Below are 12,027 nucleotides of genomic sequence, written 5' to 3' on the forward strand. Positions count from 1 at the left end.
AAATACTTGAATATTTGAATGTCATTTCCTTTCAAAATTTTCTCTTCTGATTAAACAGCCTCAGTTCTTTCAATTAAATCTCATCTGGATGCTCTCAATTCCTCTGCCCATCTTAGGACCCTCTTCTAGTCATGACAGTTTATCAGTCTCCCTCCTAATGTGGCAACTGAAATAATATTTCATAATGAAGATGTGTTCTGGCAAGGGCAAAGGATAATGAGTCTAATCCCATCCCTTGTTCTGGTCACAATAGTCTATTAATGCAGATTAAAATTATATTAGTTTTTAAAAAAATTAATATGTATTCTACATCACTCTGATGACTCATATGACTTCTTAATTTGAGACTCCAATTTAGACACATTTCTCACAAAATGGGATGGCTAATCATGTGTTTAGTGAATGAAATTAAGGTTCCCAAAAGTTGGTACACTCTAGTTAGTATTGTATTTATTGAGTTAATTAATTTGCCAATAGACATTAGATCAACATTTACCACCAGATGTTTCTGTCACTCTCTGGTTACCACTGGACACCTGTGGATATGGCAGAAAGTTTTTCCTGGCATTTAGAGGGACCAAAAATCACACAATGATCCCAAGGAAACATAATGTTAGAAGATCCAATAATGACAGCTTACATTTATACTCTTTTATTGACTCTCTCAGGTGTTTTCTGATACAATGCTTTAGAAATGTCTTCTGCCTATAAACCCATTCTGTCCCTGTCCTTCCCCCCCTTATTTTGCCTTATTCCTCCTAGAACCTCCATTTAAAGGACAATGCCCAAGCCAACCACCTCTTCCTTCCTCCCTAGGCTGCCTGAGTGACTCTTTCACAGTTTTTTACAATGCCCACTCCTTCTCACGATACTTTGCTGTTTGATCATTGGTATTATTCCCCCAAAACCATAGGTGTAGTCCAAGACTGTCCTAGACCCTCTTCTTTGCTCTCTCTCTACACTCTCTCTCATCACCACCCATGGATTTAATTATTATCATGTATGCATATCATTCTCATATTTCTATGTCAATCCTCTATCTCTTTCCTGAACTCCAGTCCCGTAGCACCAACTGCATATTTGACATTTCAAACTAAGTGCCACATTGGCACTTCTCCCTTTACGTGTCCAAAAGGGGACCCTCCTCTGACCTCTCTTCTGAAACCCACTCTGTCTGCTGAGGATGCTCTCATATTTCCGTGTTTATCTTTTACTGCTCACACTCCCAAACCCCACATATCCCATAAGTTGCTAAATTATACCTTTTCCACTTTCACCACACGCCTCACATCCATTCCTTTCTTTGTACTCACAGAGACATGACCTTAATCCAGGCCTTATCACTTCTCGTGCGGATTAGCTCAATAGCCTTCTAACAGGTATCCCTGCTTCGTGTCTCCCTTCTAATCCATCCTCCATGCAACTGTCAAAGTGATTTGCCAAAGGCATAAGTTTGACCATGTCCCTAAAATACAGTGATTTTTTGTTGTCTCTGGGATCAAAGATAAATTCCTCTTTATCATTTGAAGTCCTTTATAACCTGTCTCCAACCTATATTATCAGGGTAACTTTGCATTATTCCCTTTTCCATATTTTAGGCATCTCACATTCTTATCCTGTTCCTCAGACATCACTCTTCATTTGCCATATCTGTATTCTTATACTGGGTGCCCTCTCATACATGCAGTATATTTCCTTCTCATTCCTTTTTTATTTTCTCCGATGTTAAGTGTCCACATAAGACAGTGGTTCCCAAACTTTTTTGGCCTTCCGCCCCCTTTCCAGAAAAAAATATTACTTAGCACCCTGGACATTAATGTTTTAAATTTTAATAGCAATTAAGAGGAAAGATAAATGCACCTGTGGTCATCACCACTTCCCTGTATTGCTGCAGCACCCACCAGGGGGCGGTAGCACCCACTTTGGGAATCACTGGCATAAGACCTTTCTTGAATCCTCTATCACCAGTGCCAGTGTCCTCTCTCACCAATTACCTCATTAAAATTTTTATTTTGTATACACTTGCATCATGAACAGATTGCCTTCCTCCAACAGAATGTAAGTTTCATGAGGGACTGTTCCCTATTTATATTTCTATCCTCCTAACACCTAGCACAGTATCTGACACAAAATGCAAACAATGATATTTGTTGATTGATTGATTGATACATTTATAACTTTTCTTGGACTATTCTTTTCTAATTTTTTTTCTTCTTCATGGTAAGGTTGCATGGAATATTTCAAAATTAGGAAAGACAAGAGAAAAATCTATGCAGAAATGAAAGTGCTGTAACAATAAAGGATACCAATTATTTTCTTATAAGGTATGGTTTGTAATATCTAACCCAAATCCTAGAGAGCTATGACTTTTTTTCAAAAATAAGACAAATTCCACCAGCGAAGGCCACCTTGAAAGGCATTCCTTGAAACCTGATACATTTATTGAAAGTCCCAAACTGACAAAAAGTTTCTCTTTATATAGTACTCTTAAAAGTCAGAATGAACTCTTCAGTGACAAAGGAGAATGAGAAAAGGAAGCAAAACTTATATGACTCCAGGGGAAAAGGAAGTAAATTCCCCATATCCACTGAAATTAGGAATTTTCAGATCAGCAAAGAATTCTTAATTACTTTGTTTATTAAACAGAGAAGGTGGGGGAAAGTCATCTTGAAGTTAGTGAGAAACAATGCATTTAAAACTTAATAGGTTAAAGTCAGCACTTCGATTTGTATGTGGAAGTAAATAACCAGTAAGTAGTCAGCAATCAAGTAGTATTTATTAAGCACTTATGTTCCAGGTACTTTGTTAAGAATTAGAGATACAGAGAAAGACAAAAGACAATCTCTGTTTTCTAAGAGTTCAGTCTAATGGGCAGACACTGTGTAAACAACTATTTACAAACAAAATATATAGAAGATAAATTAGAACTGATCAACAGAGGAAAGGCACTAGAATTTGGGGGTTTACTTGTATTTACTACTACTGCTACTGTTACAAATATCACTACTAATTTTTTAAGTTTTGGAAAGATATTTACACATATTTTCTCATTTTAATAGAGCTACTAAATATCTAAGGTAGTATTTGAACCTATGACTTTCCCGACTCCAAACCCTGTTACTTATTCTGAGGTATGCTTGAAAAAGTCTTCTATAGACAAAGTAGAGAAATGTGAGATGAGTGAAATAATAAGGGGGGAAGTGAATGCAGGGATTGGTCAAAGGAAGTGTCACAAGGAATGGCACAAGAAACCATGCTCTTTTTTCTTCCACATATCCCTAATATCTAGTATATTGTATTGCACATAATAAATATTCAACAAATATTTGCCCAATGCTACTGAATTGATTATGAATTAAAACGAACTGGGAAGGAAATCAGTAATACATTGCTGCAAGAAGCATGTATTCAGTCCTGTCCTGTGTGTCTAACATTTTTCATCAATGATAAATAAATCCATTGGTGGCACTCTTAAGAAACTCAAAAAAGATGTGAAATCTTAATGAATATAATTATAGAAACCATAAATGGAGAAAGGGTATAGCTAAAATGTCAAATAACACATTCAAGAACATTATAAAACTTAATATGGAGAAATTGAATCAGGGTAAGTAAAAAGTATAGGTTTAATACTTGAATATTCTTGCATGTAGGTTAAAACAGGTGAAACAATTGAAAAAGGCATGAGAAAAAGGAAATTTGGCTAGATAGTACATCATTTGATAGCAGCAGTATGAATCAACAGTAGAAGTATGCTTGAAAAAATGCTCAACAGATCTTTAATACTTTTTCAATGAATCTTTGGCAATATTAATAGAAGTAGAGCGTTATTTCACTTGAATATGCATAGGTCATTTCATATGCAAAGTTTAATTTTGGAGACCACATTTGAAGAAAAACAGATGAACAAGAACTCATTCACTCATTCATGAAAGAATAATACAAACAATAAGGAGCTAGAAAAGTATGTTACATGAAAATGGGATAAAATATGTATTATGTTTAGATTAGAGAAGCCTTTTTGAGGGGAGGGAGTGAGGCATGATTACTATCTCCAAATATTTGATGGGTTTTCACCTAGAAAAATGATTAATCTAATTCTAGGTGGATCGAGATGGTGGAACCTAAGACAAAAATTACCTGGAGTTACTGGATGAAAGATTTTCACTCAGAATGAAAAAATGAAAAGTATATTCCCCAAATTTGAGGTCCCTGAAAATTAACCAGATTTCCTAGATTGTACTTCCTTTTCCTCTCTGTGTATCCAAATGCTTTCTACAACCATGAAGTTTTAGATAACGAGGCAATGACTATCAGTACACTGATAATATTCTAGGAGTAGCTGGTGGAGTGAATTATGTGTTAGGAATTGGGCTGATAGGATTCTACCTTAGGCATGCTTTGGGTTAGATGACCTCTGAGGATACAACTTCTAAATATGAATATTGTTTTAAATAATATAGTAAATTACTCATATCCTTTATTATCTTTCTCTTTTGGATTATCACCTGGAATGGAAGAAGGGATTAGAATGCTTCTTTCTTGTTCTCCATACCTTAGGTAGTATATTTTCTCTTAAAATAGCAGAGAAGATACTGTATTTAAGATAAATTTGAATTTAAAATGCTACCAAAGACCAAGTCATTAGGAGAGCAGGGGTCAGATGCTGACACACTGGTCTAGTGAGATGCCAGTGCTGATCTTGCTGACAATACTGTCATCTACTACATTCCATGACATTGATACTGATGAGAGGGCAGAAATGACAGATATGAGGAAGGGTGGTCACAATAAAAAGTAACAGGAGGATACCAGGCAGACAGCAAAGGAAAAGAGAGAAAACCTTAGTACTTCAGAGAAATACAGTCCATGGACCTCTAATAACTTTGACCTTTAAAAGTTATGACTGCAGTGCTGAACTGTAATAAGCAAGCACCCGCAGAGAGGTGAGGTACAAATTGGGGTTGGGAATAAATCTGACCTCTATGATTCCAAAATCAAAATTGGATTCTAGTTGTTTTATAAAACACATTGTATTGGTAAGCAATTGCTTTAGGTAGTACCTTAAAAACCAATAGCTGACTATAGGAGCTTATCACAAGGAAGAAGAAAAATAGTTATTCATACATGAGTTAAGTTTAATCATAGCAGAGATTTAATCATTTAGATTTCACTGATGTGGATTTTAGGATATTCAGGAAAGAGATTTGCTTGAATTAAATTTTCCTTTGTTTAGAAAACTTTTTTTTTTCATAGAATATGTAAGAGATTTCAGGGGAATGCTTAACGTATTAAAGAGAACAGAGTCTTTTCAAGCATCATCAGGCACTTTAGAAGCACTAAATTTTCTACAAACAATTGATATGTTAATTACAAATAATTGTTATCTCTCTGTTAAAGGATGTCCCTTAAGGGTCTCTAGGATTTTTTTTTTCTGCTTTGAGTTATAATATGGAATTAAGGGTTTAAAAAATAGCAACTGTATTTAGCAGAGAAGAAATTCCTGTTTGCATTTATTTAGACTGGTGTTTCGTAAAACTTTTACAAATTTCATCATTTGTAGATTTTAAATTTATGTAAGAATTCATGAGATAAAAGTGCTCCATAATAGATAGCATATATATTATATATCCAAATCAAGCATAAAATTCAGAAGGGGAAAAGGAGCATTTATCTATGATTTGCTCAGCAGGGGAAAAAAAAAACAAACGAAATTCCGCATGGATTCCCTACTATAGGTTAATTTTTTCTACAAAATGCAAGAATTCATTTATGATTGTCCAGAAATAAGAGGAGGAAAAAATGCATTCCTTTTTCCTTCCAAAAAAAGAAGTAACTTGCAAACTTGGAGTTTGGCATTCTTGCTGGAAAACAGCTACTTTAAAAAGCATTACTAATTGACCAGGAAGATTAGTCTCTTCCCAAGAGAGTGGATTCATCGGATATGGTAGGTCTCAGTCTTTCAAAAAAACCAAACTTTGAGCAACCTCATGATTACCTTGACCAGTCAATAATCAAGAATACTACCCTAATGGAATGAAAGTGCTTCTCTTTCCAATCCCCCCTTGTTTCCATTCTTTTCCATTCTCATTCAAAACCAGCAGAAGCTATTCAGTCAATATTTAGGAGGCAAATTGTGTGTAGAAGATATTCTTCTAGGAACTTGATCAATATGTAGAAATAAATATGACATGACCATTATTTTCTAAAAGAGAAGTAAGACATATATACCCAGAACTATGAATAAAGAATTTTGCACATAGTGCAAGCATCACAAATTATACTTAGAGGGGGCAGCTGGGTGGCCCAATGGATTGAGAGCCAGGCCTAGAGATGGGAGGTCCTAGGTTCAAATCTGGCCTCAGATACTTCCCAGCTGTGTGACCCTGGGAAAGTTGCTTGACCCCCATTGCCTAGCCCTTACCACTCTTCTGCACAGGAGCCAATACATAGTATTGACTCCAAGACGGAAGGTAAGCATTTAAAAAAATAAAATAAAGTGAAAACAAATTATACTTAGAGCAAATAAAGCACATTCTCAATTGGTTTAGGACAATAACATGGACAGCAGCAGCAGAGACCAAGGGACAATAACACAAGGCAACTGCCTCAGAAAGTGGGATGGAGTAGGAATTTACTTCAGTCTACCACCTGGTAGTTTCCTATTTTAATGAATTATTTTTGCCAATTAGGTGCTTATTAATCCTGAGAGACTGTGAGTGCTGTCACATACTCTAACTCCAGTGCTTTTTAAAGTCATTACCCTATGGACAAAGTCCCATTCTTCACGCCCTAATTATTATTCTAAATGTACTAAGAAATGTAGTTGATTTAATATTCACAAATAAGAAAGGAAAAAATGAGATGTAAGAATTAAAATCGGGAGAAATCACTGGTATAAGATCAGGGAACTTCTATGACAACTGACCTAAGATTTTGAAGGGAGATAGCATTTCAGGAAAGATGTGACTATAAAGGGGGAAGAGCAAGAGCAAAGTTAGAAAATAGAGTCATTCCTGAGTTTTAATCAAACAAATTAATCAAACCAAGAGAGCCTTTTAACCTTGGAATGTGTTCAAAGAATAACATGGTACAACATTGAAATCAGAGCCAGGAGACCTGAGATCAAATCCTTTGTATGCTACTTATCACCTTAGTAATACTGAATCACCTAACCTCTCTAAATCTCATTCAGCATAATTATAAAATGAAGGTAGTTCTTTCAGTTTCTAAATCTATGCACATATAGTCAGAGAGTCCATAGAAGCTAGTCAGGAGGACGGGGACGGATTAACATTAGTAAAAATAGGTTGGGAAAAACTTTGGAGCAAAAATTGTATATTATTAAATTAAGAAATAATGTTGTTGAGGGGGCAGCTGGGTAGCTCAGTGGATTGAGAGTCAGGCCTAGAGACAGGAGGTCCTAGGTTCAAACCCGGCCTCAGCCACTTCCCAGCTGTGTGACCCTGGGCAAGTCACTTGACCCCCATTGCCTACCCTTACCAATCTTCCACCTATGAGACAATACACCGAAGTATAAGGGTTTAAAAAAAAAAAAGAAAAAAAAAAGAGATAATGTTGTTGAGACCTGTGCTTCCTAACCAAATTATAGCATGTACAGCTAAATTATCTGTTCTTATGTAGTTTGACCTTATGGAACCATTGTGAATGACTTTTGACACTTCAGACCATGAGGATCCTAGATTGATGATTAATATAGAGGAATAGGAAACAAGGATGGGGGAAGAGGAGGATAAATATTTTATGTTAATAGGACTTCAGAAGTGAAGCCATCTGGTAATGTTTCCAGACTGTCACTTGAGAAATAATAGACTAAATGATTGCAGATCACTTTCAAACTAGTCTCCCTGCCTTTCATTTCTAAATTTTCCTAACACTGAAATGTGAAATAATTTTTCTTAGAATATCCTTTTCATCAGTCTCTTTTTTATCAATATATTTCAGTGGCTTCCCATTGCTCATGAGAAAAAAATCTAAGTAGACACCATATTTTAGTATTCAAGATTGTCTATAATATGGACCCACCCTACATTTCCAACTTAATTGAAGACTACTCAATAACACAAACCTTCCATTCTAGTTAGGCTTCTTTATTTCATGTTTGCCTGGACTCTGACTGGCTTACATTATACATATTCTGAATTTTTGCTCATAGTTTGGTCTCTGCTTAGCTTGAATCTCTCTTTCTTTATGCCTTTCCACATCATCACTATACTGTAAGAAATAGTTTAGTTTCTCTCTTCTTTCATGAAGCCTATCTTGGCTATTACAACACACTTTTCAGTGAATTCTCATATTCGTTAGACTCCAAAGACATTTTCTTTTTATACTACACTGAATGTTGGAATTTATTGAGAGATTGTTTCAATGCTTCATGTAAAAACTCCTTTCCAGGCCTCCTTAATCTTAATGTCTTCTCTCTGAGACTATCTCAATTCACCTTGTATATATCTAGTTTTTCATAGTTGTTTTCAAGTTACCTCCCTCTTTAAACTGTAAGCTCTTTAAAAGCATTGATTATTTTGGCCTTCCTTTGTATCCTGAGTTCTTAGCATAGTTACTGGTTCTCAATGCTAACTGACTAATAGTTTCATTAAAAAGGTAATCTTATATAAAAGAAAAAATATGGATCTTGGAAATAGAAGAAATCTAGTGTTGAATACTAGATCTGACTATAGCAGTGTCAAACTGAACAATCTGTTTACCATGAATACTAATACCCTTATCCGTAAAATGAAGTTAACACCTCTAGTACTTACCTCAAAGGGTTGTGGTGTGCTCAAATGAAATCATGTCTACAAAATCTTGTGTATATCTTATATATTGCTTATATCTCAACTACTATTTTTATGCATATATTTTCTTACTGATGAACTGTTTAGCTCCTTGAAAGCAAGGACATTCTTTCTTACTTTTCATTTAACACAGTACATTTCTTCTTTTCATTAGCATAATAAATACTTGTTCAGAGAATGACAGAGCCAAGATAGCAGGATTCATTTGAACTCTCCTAAAGTCCCCTCCAATTTACTTTAAAATAATGGCACAAAAAAAAATTCCAGAGCAGCAAAACCAATAAAATAACAGGTTGAAATAATTTTCTATCACAAAACAACTTAGAAAGTTGTTGAGAAAAGTTTACCTTACTGTGGTGAGATTAGAATTCACTTCAGTTCAGGTGATGCCCCAGCAAGCCAGTAGAAGGTTAGGTCCCTGTTAGCTGCCAAATGCCTTAGAAGAAACTGGATCGTTGGTGGTGAATTCTAGAGCTCTCAGACCAAAGATAGTAACAGGAAGAGACAAATGGTAAGAAGGAGATTATTGGGGACATTTTGCTGGTATAAGATGCAGTGTCTGTTGCATTGGCCACTTGGGGAACATGGTTTCAGTGCTGAGTTATCATCAGAGGACAAAGAGGAACTCAAATGCAATAGTGCTTTTAGCTGCAGGGAAGTGAGAAACATGGTAACAATACGAAGGCAGAAAAGGGCAAGGCCAAGAGAGTAGTGAACCCACCTCTCCTTAGGTCATACCACTTTGGAAGAACCGAAAATGTAAAAATCTCCAGAATTAACTCTAAAAATAGCAGCATGAAAAGCCTGAATCTTGGGACAAGGTTTCTCTAATCCCAGGAACAGAGCACAAATTTAACAAAAAGGTAAAAGTCTAGAAATAATCTAGAAAAATGAGCAAACAACAACAAAAAGAATCAAATTTGGCTATTGAAACTATGGTAACAGAAAGATCAAAACACAAACTTAGAAGAAAATAATAACATCAAAACTGATACATAAAAACATGAAAGTAAAATGTAAATTTTTCTCAGAACTAAAAATAAATAATGTTGGGAAGAGCTCAAAAAAGTTTATAAAAATCAAATAATAGAGGCAGAGGAAAATTGGGGAAAGAAATAAAAGTGATGCAAGCAAATCATGAAATATGAAGTAAATAGATGGGTAAAAGTAGTAGTACAAAAATTCATGTCTCAAAAGCACAAAAATGGTAAACAGGAAAAGGAAATCATAAAGGATTCAATAAGATTACACTATTTATATTCTTATAAGGGGAGATGATACTTTTAATCATTATCAGGACAGTTAGAATATACATAGACACAGGGTATGAGTATGAGTTGTATATAATGGAATGATACCCAAACACATCAAACTTAAGTGGCAAGAAAGAGGAATACACTGGGAAAGAAGGAAAGAGGAAGTAGAATGGGGTAAATTATCTCCCATTAAAAAAGATAGAAAGAGTAATGAATTGGAGGAGACACTGAAGAATTAGGCAATGTTTGAACTTTATTCTTCATTAGAATAGACTGAAAGATGGAACAACATACACAGTCCATTGGATATAGATCTCTCTTCTTTTCCTAAAAGGAAGTAAAAGGAAAGGAGAAGAGAGTAGGGCAGCTCATAGAACAGAAGGCAGATTGGGGAAGCAAAACACATTTAAGGGGAACCAGGAGGAAAGGAGAGAGAGTGAAGAATAAACAGGGCAAAGTAGGATAGAAGGAACCACAAAGTTAGTAATCATAACTTTGACTGTGAATGGGATGAACTCACCCATAAAATGAAAGTGAATATCCAAATGGATTTAAAGACAGAATCTTGGAATTGTGTTTCCATCATCTTTACAGTGATCAGACAGGAAGAAAGAGGAATGCTTCTGGAAGAACAACATGATGGCCATTCAAGGAGAGCCCCAAGTGTAGTTCAAACTTTTATTACTTGGTGATAGAGGTACTAGATCAGTGGTTACCAAACTTTTTTGGCCTACTGCCCCCTTTCCAGAAAAAATATTACTTAGCCCCTTGGAAATTAAATTTTTTTGAATTTTAATAGCAATTAATAGGAAAGATAAATGCACCTGTGGCCATCACTGTCCCCCTGGATTGCTGCAGCACCCACAAGGGGGCGGTAGCGCCCACTTTGGGAATCACTATACTAGATAAACTTTGTTTATAAATAGTCACTTGATTGGGGAATTTGAGAGATATGTAGCCATCTTGAGTGTTGAGGTCCATTCATTCATATTCTAACATGACAAATGCCCTATTAAATTAAACAATAGGGATACAGCTGCCCAAGAGAAATTTTGTATGAAAGGTAGTTTTTACATCCCAGCTCAGTGTTCCATTATAATGTTTGATATCATACAAAGAGTCATTTATAAGAATGTAGCTAATTGATACAGAGATCTGACACAAGTATGCAAAAATACTCCCAAGTTTTGTATGGCAACAAAATGGATATTAAGGACCATTAACTGCCTTCCACAGTTAGAAGAATATTCAGTACCATGATATTCAGCCAAATGTAACTCTAACTTTGAGAAGCTCTTCCTTGCTAGACTACTTACTGGAGATCCTAATTCGGAATTTGCAGGCATGCTCTTGTAACTATAGAGGTTGTCATGAATCCAGCACTGGCAGCACAGTATAAGGAGGATTTACAGACTGCTCAGAAAACTGTATTCCCAGATGATAATGATGGTGATGCCATGTAAGGGAATGAAGCTAGAGCCTAATATTAGAGGTCTAGTTTTATAGGCAATTGTCCTATGATGTCAATGGTATAGCACAGTGATGGGCAAACTATGGCCTTCGGGAGAGATGCAGCCCCCTGAAATGTTCTATGTGACATTATTCCTAATCTGACGAATACAATGAGTAGGATACAATACAACGAAACTTTGAAAGAGTTGCCTTAGAAACAGACTGACAGATGAGCATTTCCTTTCCTTTGGCCCCTCTTTAAAAAATTTGCCCATCACTGGACTAGAGCATATTTGCCACTTATTATATTACAGAGCAGAATATGTGCTTTATCTTTGGGATTTGGAAGGAGATGAATGGGATTCAGGATGAATGTGGCAATTAAAAAACATATAATTCATATTTTGGAACTGCATATTTAGTTATGCCCCCTTGAGTTTCAAATATAAGACTACTACAGTCCTATCATATTATTTAATGGTGAATTTTTTTGTCACTGTTTT

The 12,027-nt window shown here is 35.5% G+C and overlaps 1 pseudogene; it reads left to right on the forward strand.

Moving 5' to 3' along the window:
- Positions 1-10,711: 10,711 nt before the first annotated feature.
- Positions 10,712-11,535, forward strand: LOC123241768 (annotated as a pseudogene).
- Positions 11,536-12,027: the final 492 nt, after the last annotated feature.

This window comes from Gracilinanus agilis, chromosome 3 (genome assembly GCF_016433145.1).
Source record: "Gracilinanus agilis isolate LMUSP501 chromosome 3, AgileGrace, whole genome shotgun sequence".
NCBI classification, from domain to species: Eukaryota; Metazoa; Chordata; class Mammalia; order Didelphimorphia; family Didelphidae; genus Gracilinanus; species Gracilinanus agilis.